General features: G+C 49.1%; 1 protein-coding gene across 1 annotated transcript in view; it reads right to left on the bottom strand.

Moving 5' to 3' along the window:
- Nucleotides 1-12,919, bottom strand: part of STXBP6 (syntaxin binding protein 6) — a 275,447-nt gene extending 262,528 nt beyond the window's left edge. Inside the window, exon 1 of the mRNA XM_073800597.1 lies at nt 12,588-12,919. The gene's annotated coding sequence lies outside the window, so the exon portion shown is untranslated. The remainder of the gene's footprint in view (nt 1-12,587) is intronic.
- Nucleotides 12,920-13,143: the final 224 nt, after the last annotated feature.

Here is a 13,143-nt window from a genome sequence, read left to right as displayed (position 1 = left end):
CTCGCACAGAAACGAAGACCCAACACAGCCAAAAATAAATAAATAAATAAAATTGGAAAAAAAATGACCTATCAAAGTAAGTATTGGCAAGAACGTGGAGTAATGGAACGCTCACTCACACCAGATGGGACTATAAATTGGAATGGCCACATTGGAAAACTCTTTGGCGTTATCTACTAAAGGCAAACATAGTCACATCAAAGGAACCAGGCATTACAGAAACACCCACATACACACACACCAGAGATGCATACCTATGGGCACCACCAAAAACATATACACATGGATGTTCACAACAGCATTATTCATAAGAGCCAAAAACGGGCAACAATTCCAATGTCCATAATCAGTAATTGCAGTGTATTTATACGATGGAACATAATCCAGCTACTGCTGCATGCACAACATGGATGAATCTTACAATGTTGAGGAAAAGAAGTTAGACATAAAAGAATACAAAAGGACCAGCGTATTTACGGAAAACTCAAAAACAGGCAGAGGTGATCTACAGTCTTAGAAGTCAGGACAGCGGTACCATGGAGGAGGAAGTAACGGGAGGGGACGCACCGGAGGAGAGATTCCAGGGTGCTGGTGGCTCTTCCTCTCTTGAGCTGTGTTAAGAATAAATGGGTGTGCTCTTGGAACAGAAATTCACTACACCGCACCCATGGAATCTCTGCCTGTTTCTACGTTAAGTTAACCTTCAAAAAAGTCATTTTCTTTAAAAAGCAAACCCACCTGGATGCCTCCTCCTTGCAAAGCCAAACAGGGCAAACTGATTTAATTAAGCAGTCAGGTCGGGTAAGAAGAGCAAGAGACATCAGGCCACACTGCCTCGCCGTGCCTGCTCCCAGCTCCCTCCCTTGCGAGCCTGTGGCTCCCAGGGAGTTTGACTCCCTGAGTCTCACTACTCATCAATCAAAAACAGCTGGGTAATTAGGAGACTCAGGTGAGATAGGAGAGCACTTCGTATCTGTCCCATTGGTATCCCAACATTGGTTCCTAGGACTGTGGCACCTACCGTAGCAGATGCAGCTGGAAAGCAGGCAGAACCTGGGGAGACTCAGGGAGATTCTGAGGAGCTTCGGGGGGGTTACTTTCAAGAGTTTTAGGGGCCAGTAGCATAGGTTCTTTGTGAAATTTCATACCAACTCAAACAGGAGTTATTGCACTTTGTATTCTCTCTGCTGGATCCCTAGAGCCACTCTGTAGTAAGCTTTCCATCATAAACAGAGCACTTTTCAGGTCACGTTTGAAAATGATGCGCATGCTTCCTTTCGGAACATCAACTTTCCTTTACTCTCAGTTACGTTCTCATTCTGTCTCAAGCCTCTGCCTTCATGAGACTTCCAATCTTGGTGGGTCTCTCCCTAGATGTCTTAAGTCTCCTCTGGGCCCTGGGTTAGGAATCAGGCCTGTTCAGGCCTGTTCAGCTATTCAGTGCTTGGAATAGCAGGTTTGACCTCGCACAGACTCAGGGCTCCTTTAGAGCCCTGGGTCAAGGACAAGCAGCCTCAACATTCCTGGAAGCCTGTGAGAAGAATCCCAGGCCCCCCACCTCGGTCCCAGTGAATCAGAATCTGTGCCTTAACAGGACGCCCAGGAGATTCACCTGCACTTAAAGGTCTGAGAGGCACTGACCTAGGTCACACTGCCTGTCACCTGACAAACTGAGAGGCCCAGAGCTGGAGGTCACAGCCTCACTCAGGTAGTGGAGTTCATTCTAACAACCCCTCTGTGAACGGCCTCCCCGCAAGGCGGGGCCCAGACGAATGGGCCATGGTGCTGTACCTGTTTTCCAAATCCAGGGTCACATTTTCCTGGAACTTGGGAGTGGGCAGAAAAGGGCAGAGGACAAAGGAGGCGGGGAGAAGGAAGACAGAAAAGGTGTGCCTGCCCTCATTTCTCTGCAGCGCTCAGGAAAGCCGGGGTGGGACGGGGGTGGGGGTGGGGAGAAAGGTAATATTGGAACACGGAGCAGGCAGGAGAGGGGTGTCTACTGAAGCTTAGCCAGGCTTGTCTTGTCCATGAGAGCAGGAACCCTGAGACTGGGGCACCTGGTTCACCTGTAGCTCTCTACGCGGCAGCTTTGGGGTCTTACACAAGTCGCGTTGAGACAGGCTGGGACCCGGGACCCTTTGCTGCAGTGCTGGCACCTGGACAAACACCTCCTTGAGCAACAAAATGCAAAGAAACTATAAGGGACTAAAAATAACTACACGAAAGCACAGTCGCGGCAAATTATGGACAAGATACAAAAAGACCAAAGACCCAAGCGCCACTTCTGAAGAGCCCGGAGGAAAAACAGGGTGGGAGGAGCAGAAATAGGATACTGCGCATGCCCCCTGCACTCAACACCACCAAAGGGGTGGGCAGACCTCCTAAGCCCCCCTCCTGCCCAACCCTCACGCCATGTAAGGAACCAGCTCGTCTCCCCCTTGGGGAGTGAACAAGGGAAACTGTTACTTGTTTTCTCTCCCCCCGCCCCGTTGCAGCAGGGGCCCCAGTAAAGCCTTACCTGAATTTCTTTTCTGGCCTCTTATCAATTTCTATTGATTAACGAAGGCCAAGAACCCTGGCTGGTATCAACATGACCTCTCCATGCCTGTTTTTTGAACTGTAAAATAGGGATAAGTAATAGTACCTACCTCTGAGAGTTGTTGGGAGGATGAAAGGAATCAGTATCTGTAAAGTGCTTAGAACCATGTACTATGGAAGCACCTAATCACCTCTAGGGAAACATTATTCAAATAATATATGAACAGAAAAATTAATAGACAGGAAGGGGGAATCCCAGGAGAAAGCAGCTGTCCAGCTCAACATATTTTTATTGATTCTCTCCTACATGCCAGACACACACACAGATCCCAGTCTCTGGAGGAGTTCACAGTCTGGGGTGGGGGGGGTTGAAAGCAAGGCTGTTCATAAACAAGATTTCTGAGTTCAGCATTCCCTGTTCCATTTTCAAAAGTCAACCACCAGATAGACCAGCGAGTGTGTGGTTGGCAAGGTCAGAAAAGGATCTGATTAAAAGGAGAAAGTCTCACTTTCCAGTGGATGAAACTGGGAGAAATGTCCACTTTATCAGCACTGAGCTCTTTATATAAGCACCAAATTTCTACCTTCAACTTATTTTTTAAACTACTGTTACGGTTGCATAAGGATTTAATTTTAAAAGGACTTACTTCAGGGACACCCAGCTTTCTACACCCAGCTCCTTATTGCTACTTAATGATAGGGTCGATTAAATTCTTCAGGAATAATATTAGCTTCTCAACCACTAGATACTGCTGGCTGTCACCTTGGACTGTGTGAGGTGACATATTCCTAGGAAGTCGAAAAACAAAGACCAGCACTGACATACACCCTCTCTGACCAACAGTGGTTATGAAAGGTGGTTACAGGGTCACACATGTATTCACTCGCCTGAGATCATTCCCACTTGCACCGTCGGGAAGGACAGTGCTGTGCCGGTGAGGCCTAGTGTATTCGGCTTCAACTCTGATATCCTCTCTTTGATTACTAATGTTGGCACAGCCTGGGTTTAAATGCTTAGCCCCGGCTCTGTAACAAAGCGGCCCTTTTCTTCAGAGCCATTGGGCACTAAAGGCCCACACCTGCCAATCCACAAAACAGTCCAACGAGGTGAAATAGGGCAAAATTACCATCCTTAGGAAAGCAGTGAATTTCAGGCTGTGAAGACTGGAAACTCGTTTGATTCACTGCACTTGAGGCTTTGTTCAAATCTTACAAACTGGGTGTAATTTCTTCCCCAGGGGAAAATGAAAAGGAGCCATCAACTTCACTGAAACAAAACACAATCTCTTATCTCCTCCCACTTTGGATGACACAAAGGAGACAGAAAGAGAACAAAAGCTAACAGGCCACCGTAACCCTGAGACAATGCCCTCGCCTGAGCCGGCAGTGCTGAGGGATGGTCCACACTTTACAGAGGCCCGTCATCTTAGGGTGCCCTCACAGGTGCTATTCATTTGAGCCTCAAACCAAGCCCATGAGGCAGGCCGGCCAGCAGGAACTGGTCCCAAATAACAGCAGAGGAAACTGAGGCTTGGTGAAGGCAGTGACCCAGGGTCCAGGTGCCAGGATTTAGCTCCCAATTCTTCCTCTTCCATTGTTTCCCATTCACCTAATTCAACCAAACCTTTCCAGAGTTGAATAGACTCACCGAAGGTAAACTAATGAAATGCCCAGATTTTCTACAGCCAACAATGAAGCGAATATTTTCAACCTAATCCCAAGAAACGTTCACTCCCGCTGTGAATGAAACTCAACGGTGTGCATTTTAGGTCGTTTTATCGCCTCCCGTCTGCATAAGAGATGAAAATCAGTAAGTGATGGGGGGAAGGCAGCCAGGCAAGGATGGGCTGAGACCACCACACGAAGGAAACTTATCACCAACTGAGCAGCTCAGGGCTGCCTTTCTGGTCAAAAAGAAACCAACTCCATGATAGCAGATTCAAGACCCAACACCTTGGACTTCCCTGGTGATGCAGTGGTTAAGAATCTGCCTGCCCGTGCAGGGGACACGGGTTCGAGCCCTGGTCCGGGAAGATCCCACGTGCCACGGAGCAACTGAGCCCACGTGCCACAACTACTGAAGCCCGTGTGCCTAGAGCCCGTGCTCCCCAACAAGAGAAGCCACTGCAACGAAGAGTAGCCCCCGCTCGCCACAACTAGAGAAAGCCCGTGTGCAGCAACGAAGACCCAACACAGCCAATAATAATAAATAAAATAAATGAAAAAGACCCAACACCTTGACTGAAAGTCAGCCAGACTCAGCTGAGACTAGCTCTGTGACTTTACCAAAACTATGGTAATTTAAGAATCAATATGCAAATTTACATTGTTCTGAGGATGATTCATGCCCTTCTCCCCTACAGCCTCTCCCCCTACCCCAACCTCACCCACACAAATCAGAAAACTTTTCGAAGCTCTTGACTTTCTTCCATATACTTTTTCCTTAGTCCTAACAGTGGGATTCTTAGCCCTTGTGGGACGAGAAGGCAAAGAACATTAAACATTCCAGGTGCATCATATTAGGTACTTGTCTACAAGCTAGGTCTCCCTCTGATCTTACAGATAAGAAAACCATGGCTCAGGTGTTAACTACCCCACCCGAGTTCCCACAACAAATCAATGGTGGAGCCACATTTCACATTCAGCTCTGTCCCACGCCATTGCCATCTTCACACTGTATTAGCTTCTACTCACAGAATGATCCGTGGACTGGCAGCACATGCATCAGTGGGAGTTTGTTATAAGTGCAGAATCCCAGACCCCAACCCCTACTGAATCAGAATCAGCACCTTAACAAGATCCCCAAGTGCTCTTGTCCACGAGTTGGAGAAGCACAGCTAGGCTACACTACACTGTTAAAGGGAGTAGAAAGTCTCTACCAAGGGAACAACTGTTCCAGTGCCGTTTAACCTCATTTAGCATCATGACTCTTGCACCCAAATACACCGATGCTCGTGTAGTGCCAAGTACCACATGAATCCTGTTTAATACAGAGACTTTTTTTTTTTTTTTTTTTTTGGTACGCGGGCCTCTGACTGTTGTGGCCTCTCCCGTTGCGGAGCACAGGCTCCGGACGCGCAGGCTCAGCAGCCATGGCTCACGGGCGCAGCCGCCCCGCGGCATGTGGGATCTTCCCGGACCGGGGCACGAACCCGTGTCCCCTGCATCGGCAGGCGGACTCTTAACCACTGCGCCACCAGGGAAACCCCAGAGATTTTTTTTTAAGGACAGTGTTGACACAGTTCCACTAACAACTTAGAAGATGATGCTAAAACGTCTACCACAGTCAAATCTTAAGGGAGAAGCTAAACATAAGCTGTCCGGTCAGCCCTGCCCACTGCCCTCTAGTGGATCACAGCAACGAAGCCTAAATATGGAGTTAGTCCCCAGAGCAAAGCCCAGAAACACACTCCTCTCCGAAGGTCACAGGGTATTTGCCACGAAAACGATTCCACTGACTCAGAAGCAACTTGGCACACGACCCTCTTAATTCAGAGGAAGGACTTTGGGATGAAAGAGTAACAGAAAAATCCTAAAAGATCCAAAGACAAACAAGGAGAAAGGAATTATCTAGTTACCTTTTTTTTACCCAAGAGCAGAAAATTTGCCCTGAAACTGATAGCCTATTCCTGCATCTCTCTCTCTCCACATTTTTCTTATTATTCTCCTTTCACTCTACCCCCAGTGGCATTCTTACTGTTTTTCTTTTAGTTGAGATATTCACTATAAAAGTCACCCTTTTAAAGTGTACAATTTAGTAGTTTTAATGTATTCACAATGTTTTAATGTATTCATAAAGTTGTGCAACCATTCCAGAATATTTTCATCACCCCCAAAAGAAACCCCATGTCCATCAACAGGCCCTCCCATTCTTCTTGCCCTGCCCCCCAGCTCTTGGCAACCGCTAATGTAACTTTTTGGATTTGCCAAAAAGTGGAATTGGTCATGGGCTACCCTGATGTTTAACATTTTGAGGAGGAACTGCCTGTTTTCCAAAGCAGCTGCACTATTTTCCATTCCCATCAACAATGTAATGTAGGAGGGTTCTGATTTTTCCACATCCTCACCAACATTTGTTATTATACATCTTTTTGATCAAAGCCATCCTGATGGGTGTGAAGTGGTACCTCACCGAGGTTTTGATTTGTATTTCCCCAAGGACTAATAATGTTGAGCATCTTTTCATCCCCTTATTGGCCATTTGTATATCTTACCTGAAAAAACAAATGTATATTTAAATCCTTGGCCCCTTTTTTTAATAAATTTATTTATTTCATTTGTGTATTTTTGGCTGCATTGGGTCTTCGTTGCTGCGCGCAGGCTTTCTCTAGTTGCAGTGAGTGGGAGCTACTCTTCATTGCGGTGCGCGGGCTTCTCACTGCAGTGGCTTCTCTTGTTGCAGAGCACGGGCTCTAGGCGCTCGGGCTTCAGTAGCTGTGGCACACAGGCTCAGTAGTTGTGGCTCACAGGCTCTAGAGCGCAGGCTCAGTAGTTGTGGCACACGGGCTTAGTTGCTCCGCAGCATGTGGAATCTTCCCAGACCAGGGCTCAAACCCGTGTCCCCTGGCAGGTGGATTCTTAACCACTGTACCACCAGGGAAGCCCCTTGGCTCCTTTATAAATTGGGTTATTTGCCTTTTTATTGTTGAGTTATAAGAGTTCTTGCTTATTTTTGAAACTCCAGTCAAGTTCCCCTCTTCCTGAAAAGCTCTTCCCCCAAATATCCAATATTCTTCAGCTGGACATACATTTGAATTAATCCCTCTGCACCTGGAACCACTACCCTCTGAAAGCCTGGGAACACTTTCTCTCTCCCTTTCTGTCCCATGCACCCCTCCTTGCTTTCAGCCTGGGTGCTGTGCCCCCCTTTATCCACAACAAGCTCTCCTGTGGTCACGAGAACTCATCTGCTACTTCAGTGAATTTACAGAATCAAGAAAGAACTTGACGACAGGTTCTTTGACCACTGCCACAGATTCACACAGGCTCACTCTGTGCTAGGCACATCGCTTGTCTTATGTGCTCTGAAAGGTATTTTTTTATATGCAGGCGCAAGTACGACTTCACACTTCTGCTCCCTAACACCAGCAACCTAAAACACCCTTTCTCCTCTCTACAGAAGTGCTACGCATCGTTGCCAGAGTTTTCATAGTCTAGCCCATCCGTATAGGCTTCCTCAGCCACCACAGCTTCAAACGGCTTCTCTCTACTCTGAAATAAACAGTAACCACCTGTACAGTCCATGCATCAATTAATATCCATAGCTTATGAATGCCCCTATATTTTAGAGATAGACCAGGTGAAACCACCCTACCCATAGATGGTGTTAAATAATATATTAGAACTGCTGGGGTGTGCTGATTCAGTAAAGCAGTCCTAGAAGCTACACACATAACCTCAAAATGCTCTGGGAAATGTCTGGTTAGATAAATAGAACTAAGTTTCTTGTTGTTGATATCGTTAACTGCAGTCCTTCTCAGAGTCTTTGATACAAGGATGAACACTGAGAATCTCTGAGACAGGGGAAAATAACAGGCAGCGCTTCCAAATTGATTTGACCTTTACAAGACCACACCTATTAACATCCACCTAACAGTATTCTTCCCAGTACTCTGGGAACTGCTGAGCTAATTGGATGGCTTCTCAATTCTATCAGCTGGACAGCAGGAACCACATTTTCTACCCAGGTCAGGAACCAAACTTGCTTTGTTTTAGGATGCCATTCATTGGAAGCCACTGTTAACAGGTTACAGGAAGAGAAGAAAGAAACCATACATTAAATGTGTTCATAACTTTTCAGACCCATCTAGATTTTTGAAATTGGAAAATGATGAAATGTGAAAAGAAAAAAAAAAGGATCTTAGAAATGAGCTAGTGCAGTATAAACGGAGTGTTATTTTAAAAGAATCCTCTAGGACAGTTGAGGAAGAGAGCCTTCCAGGAACTGACCATGACTCTCTAGGACCCAGTAACAGCCCTGATGATCAAAGAGAAATAAAGTTATCAAAATGACTGTCTCACAACAAACTTAGCCAAGGGAGCCAAGATATCAAGTGGTCATGTGCTGAAAAAAGTGAATAACAGTGATAAGGAAAGAAGCTTCCCCACCCTGGAGAAGAAATCCTCCCAGCAAAAAGTAGGGGTAACACCCAAAATATAAATATCAAGTTATGGAAAAGAATTTTAAAATAGAAATTTTCTGTACTCGTGTTAAGTAGGAGAAACCATTTATATCAGTGATTAGTGCATCTAAAGAATTTCAAGCTGAAGGTTGTGTCTACTGAGGGCTGATTGCGGTCAGGAAGACAGGCATGGGCCTTGCAGATTTATCTGCTGGAACACTAAGTGGTACACTTGAGTTTTTGAATAGGTTTCTGATTTACTGATAGGTTTCTCTAGTGCTAATCACTTGAAAACGAAAACAAAGCACAAATGGAAAGCTGAGATAAAGCCTGACAGTCAGCTGGACTCCATTTGGTACAGCAACACAAGAGCCCCTTGGACACACAGTCCACTTGGGTGCTACGTAAACCTTGTTTCTGCCCTCGAATATCATCTCGGGAATCTTCCTGACTCCAGCAGGTTCCCGAAGCCTCTCTGATACAAAGCAGCTAAAATTCAAGGCCACAACCTAGGCCACCTTAAGTCATAGTGAACTGTCAGCCCTGGACCATAGCTTAGGGGGCAAGGAAGAGATTAAGGTTGGGTTGTGCCCAAACAGTGCTCGATTATAAACTCAGCTACACAGAGCAGCACTGACACTGCACAGCTGCTCCAAAACGTTGGGCTTCCCAGCCCTCAGACAGTGATGGAGGGTCTCCCTCAGTTACGGCCAACAGTACCATCCTCTAGAAGGAATGGAAGGCCTTCACCAGATCTGACCACCACAGGACATCTGTCACCTCCCCCAAAGCTGTCCCTTCAGAGAAGACACCACATTGCAAATTCTTTTTAATCTTGCTCATAAGTGATTCACCTGTTCTCCAATCTTTTTTTGTTTTTTTTTGCGGTACGCGGGCCTCTCACTGTTGTGGCCTCTCCCGTTGCGGAGCACAGGCTCCGGACGCGCAGGCTCAGCGGCCATGGCTCACGGGCCTAGCCGCTCCGCGGCATGTGGGATCTTCCCGGACCAGGGCACGAACCCGTGTCCCCTGCATCGGCAGGCGGACTCTCAACCACTGCACCACCAGGGAAGCCCCCTGTTCTCCAATCTTAAGGTTTAAGCTGCCAGAACTTCTCGAAACCTCCTCTCCACAAACGTCTGAGATCCCCAAAGAAAGGAAATAGGGTAGTTGCTGGATTTATCAATATCAAGGTCACCAATCTCAGCCTATCCAATAGTGTCCTGGAAACCAGAGGCTAAGTATTTTACAGTATGAAAAGAAGGGGGAACTTCTTTTGTGTAAAATTCATTCATTTGAAAAGCAATCAGAATTATCTACACTGGACAATGAGAAGTGGCACAGGTATCAGAAATAGAAAATGCCTCAGGCAAGTTCCTAAAACGGCCTGAAGAAACCTTGTCTCCACACATGAGGTATTAAAATAATGGTGTTTCTGAACAAACCTCACCTCTCTTACTCTCTCTCACCCCCTAAGTCAGTGATTCTATAGGCATGGTCACTGGACCAGCAGCACTGTCATCACCTGGAACTAGTTAGAGATGCAAATTCTTGGACCCCCCCCCCCCCTTCCCCTCACCCTAGACACAGAGAATCAGAGGCTCTGGCAATGCAGCCCACCTAGCTGTGATTTAACAAGCCCTCCAGGGGACTCTGATGCTCCAGTTTGAGAACCACTACCCTAGGATTAGGGAAGGTGCAGCACCTGGGTGGGGGGAGGGGTCAGGAGCCTGATTAATCCCTTATTAACTGAGTGAGAGACATCTCACCTGTTCTCGCCTCTGATCAGCACTGGCCCTCAAGCTCAGTCTGATTCCACTGATGATGGGTTGAGTCCCTAGTTCAAGGTCACTATTAGAGACCATGCCAGAGCTCCAGCCCCAAGTCTGCTGACTCCTTCATCAACCTTGGATCTCATACTGGGGCCTTGTTAACATGCCAGTTCTGGGGCCCAGGATTCTGAACATTGATGACGCACCCCACCACACTCCCATCTCCTAAACTACACCTCGCTGCTTCCTTCAGATAAATACAAGCACTGGAGCCTCAACCCTTAAAATCAAAAAAGAGATGGATTTAAGGGAAGAGAAAAAAAGATAAAGAGCGACTTCCAAAGCCCTGAGAAACCAAACCTTTTGGTGAAGAGTGGGTGGAGGAGAGAAGATTCAGGCAGCTTGTTACAATTAAAAGAAGTAGTTAATTCAAAAAAAAAAAACTGAGTAAAGAGCACAGCCACAGGAAAACACAATTGGTGCTTTAAAGTTTTCTTAGCACTTCTGATGCCCATTATCTCCCCCAGGTCTCACAACAACCCTGCAATGAAAGGAGATAAGGCCACTATTATCCCCATTTGACAGAAGAGAAAACTGAAGTTCATAGTGTCCAACAATTTGTCAGTTAGCATAGTAATCCGACTGTAAACCTAAATCTTGACCTCGGGTCTATCTCACTCTAGAACCTGTGTACCAACACCAGGTGATTTCCACATTTGGAAATCTGCCCCAAAGCAGATTCCCACCCCCACCCTCAGGAAAAAAGCAAAGAGAAGAACATGTAGCAGAAATGGTGATCCCTGAAACATAGTACTTGAGCAGTGTGTGGGTTCTCCTTTAAGAACTTAACACACAAACCCAACAGCCAAGGTGTTCAGTCAAAAGACGGGGGGAAAAAAAAGAGGCATATTTCTAGCCTGCATAATCATTTCTGGACCAATTCCCACTAGCAGCCTCGGAGGTGAACAGCGGCTCACTGCCAGGCTGAAGCTCCACCATCCCCCGGTTATGACAGAGCAGCTCTGACTCGTGTGCAGGCAAAACCCCAAAACTCAAAACAAGAAGTGAAAAAAGTGGAGCTAGGAGAACGGTCAGCATCCTCCACATTCTCGTAATCCACATAACGCCAGTTCCAGGGTCCTGGGGTCCCCTGGAACGCACTCTTAGGAGATGGTGGGACGAAGTGGACATTCTTGTGGACCCACCGCCCCTACTCCTTCCCACCCGGTCCCTGAGGAAGAATAACCGAAAGGGGAGAGGGCTCGTTATGAAGTCCTGGGGCTGGAACCCAAGCCAGATACAGCCCAGGCATCCTCTCCTAAGGAACAGTATGTCAACCCAAACTCTCCACCTGGCCTTCCCCTCCAGGTCCTGTCCTCTGCGAAGATGAGCCGGGTGGGGTTGGTGGGGTGTTGTAAAGCTGAGAAAAGACTAGAGGAAAAATCAGGCCATCCACCTACCCCACGTTCCCCGCCATGTGTGTGAGGCTCCATTCCAGTGCGCACCGTAAGCACTAACTCGGAACCGGGCGCCCTTGGCCACGTCTTAGGTTGAGAAGGGGGCGTCGCCCAGCTAAGCGTCCCGGAGGCAGGGAGCCATTCCCGCCCGGACAGCCTACCTCAGATTTGGCAGGAATGATTTTCCTAGACGCCAGCCAGGGAAGCGAAGATCTGGGTGATTCGTGGATTTCAGCCGGGGGCGGAGGAACTTAGCCCAGGGGCGCAGCTCCTCCACAGTGGGGGCCTCAGGGCGGCACCCGCGGGGCTATCCTACCGCGGGGACAGTGAGGAAAGAAGGGCTCCATCCTCAACTTTCTCGGATGAAACTGCTCGGCTCTGCGGCTTGCCCAGCCCTGCCCGCACATCGGGTCCCAGGTTTGGGGAGAACCAGGGACCCGAGTCCCTCTCGGCGCGCACAAAGCAGCTGCGCCCGAGCGCGCGGCCCCCTCTCCCGTCGCTCGCCAACTTGAAAGCATCTCCCTGGGCGCCTGCCTACTCCCTCTGCCCCGCAGCGGCGTCCCCGACCCGGCCACGCGCCTCAGACCCAGCGCTGGGCGCCCCAAACGCCGCAGCTTCTGCAGCCGCATCCTCTACCCTCCGCAACCCCCGGCCTGGCCTCTGCCTCACTCGCCTGGTTCCCCACGCCCCGGCCCTACCTTGCAGCCCGGTTCGTGCCCCGGCAGTGCCAGTGCGCTGCACGCGTCCCAGCCCGCAAGGCTCCTCCTCGGAAGCTGCCCCGCGCGGGGCTCCGGGCTCCGGACAAGGCTCGGCCGGCCCGGGTGCTGGGTAGCCGCCGCTCGCGGCTGCCGCGCCGGCTCCAGCTGCCGCGCGCAAGGGGGAAGGGGGGAAACTCCCGGCAACTCCAACTCCAGGCGCTGGAGCTCCAGCTGCAGCCGCGCGCCCGCCCGCCGCCGAGTGCTAGCGCCTGCGAAGCGAAGCTGCCCGTGCGGCCGCCTCTGAGCATGCCCAGTGCCGCCGTGGGCGAGCCCCAGCGCCCTGGGCCGGGGCAGATGGCCGAGCTGGGGGCCGGGGACCCGCCCCGAGCTCCGGAGCGCCTTGGGTGGGGGAGGGAGGGAAGGGCCGGTGCCGGGGAGGGGACCCTGGAGCAAAGGGCGGAGGAGAAACAGTGAAGGAGGAGGGCCTTGCAAGTTTCACGGGTCGTGGGAAGTTTGTGAGTGAGAAAGGCGAGCTGCTTCTGTGAGCCTCTGCAAG

The sequence above is a fragment of the Tursiops truncatus genome, chromosome 2, assembly GCF_011762595.2.
Source record: "Tursiops truncatus isolate mTurTru1 chromosome 2, mTurTru1.mat.Y, whole genome shotgun sequence".
Taxonomy (NCBI): domain Eukaryota; kingdom Metazoa; phylum Chordata; class Mammalia; order Artiodactyla; family Delphinidae; genus Tursiops; species Tursiops truncatus.
Note: the sequence above shows the minus strand (reverse complement) of the source record. Positions and strands in the feature narration are given on the sequence as shown.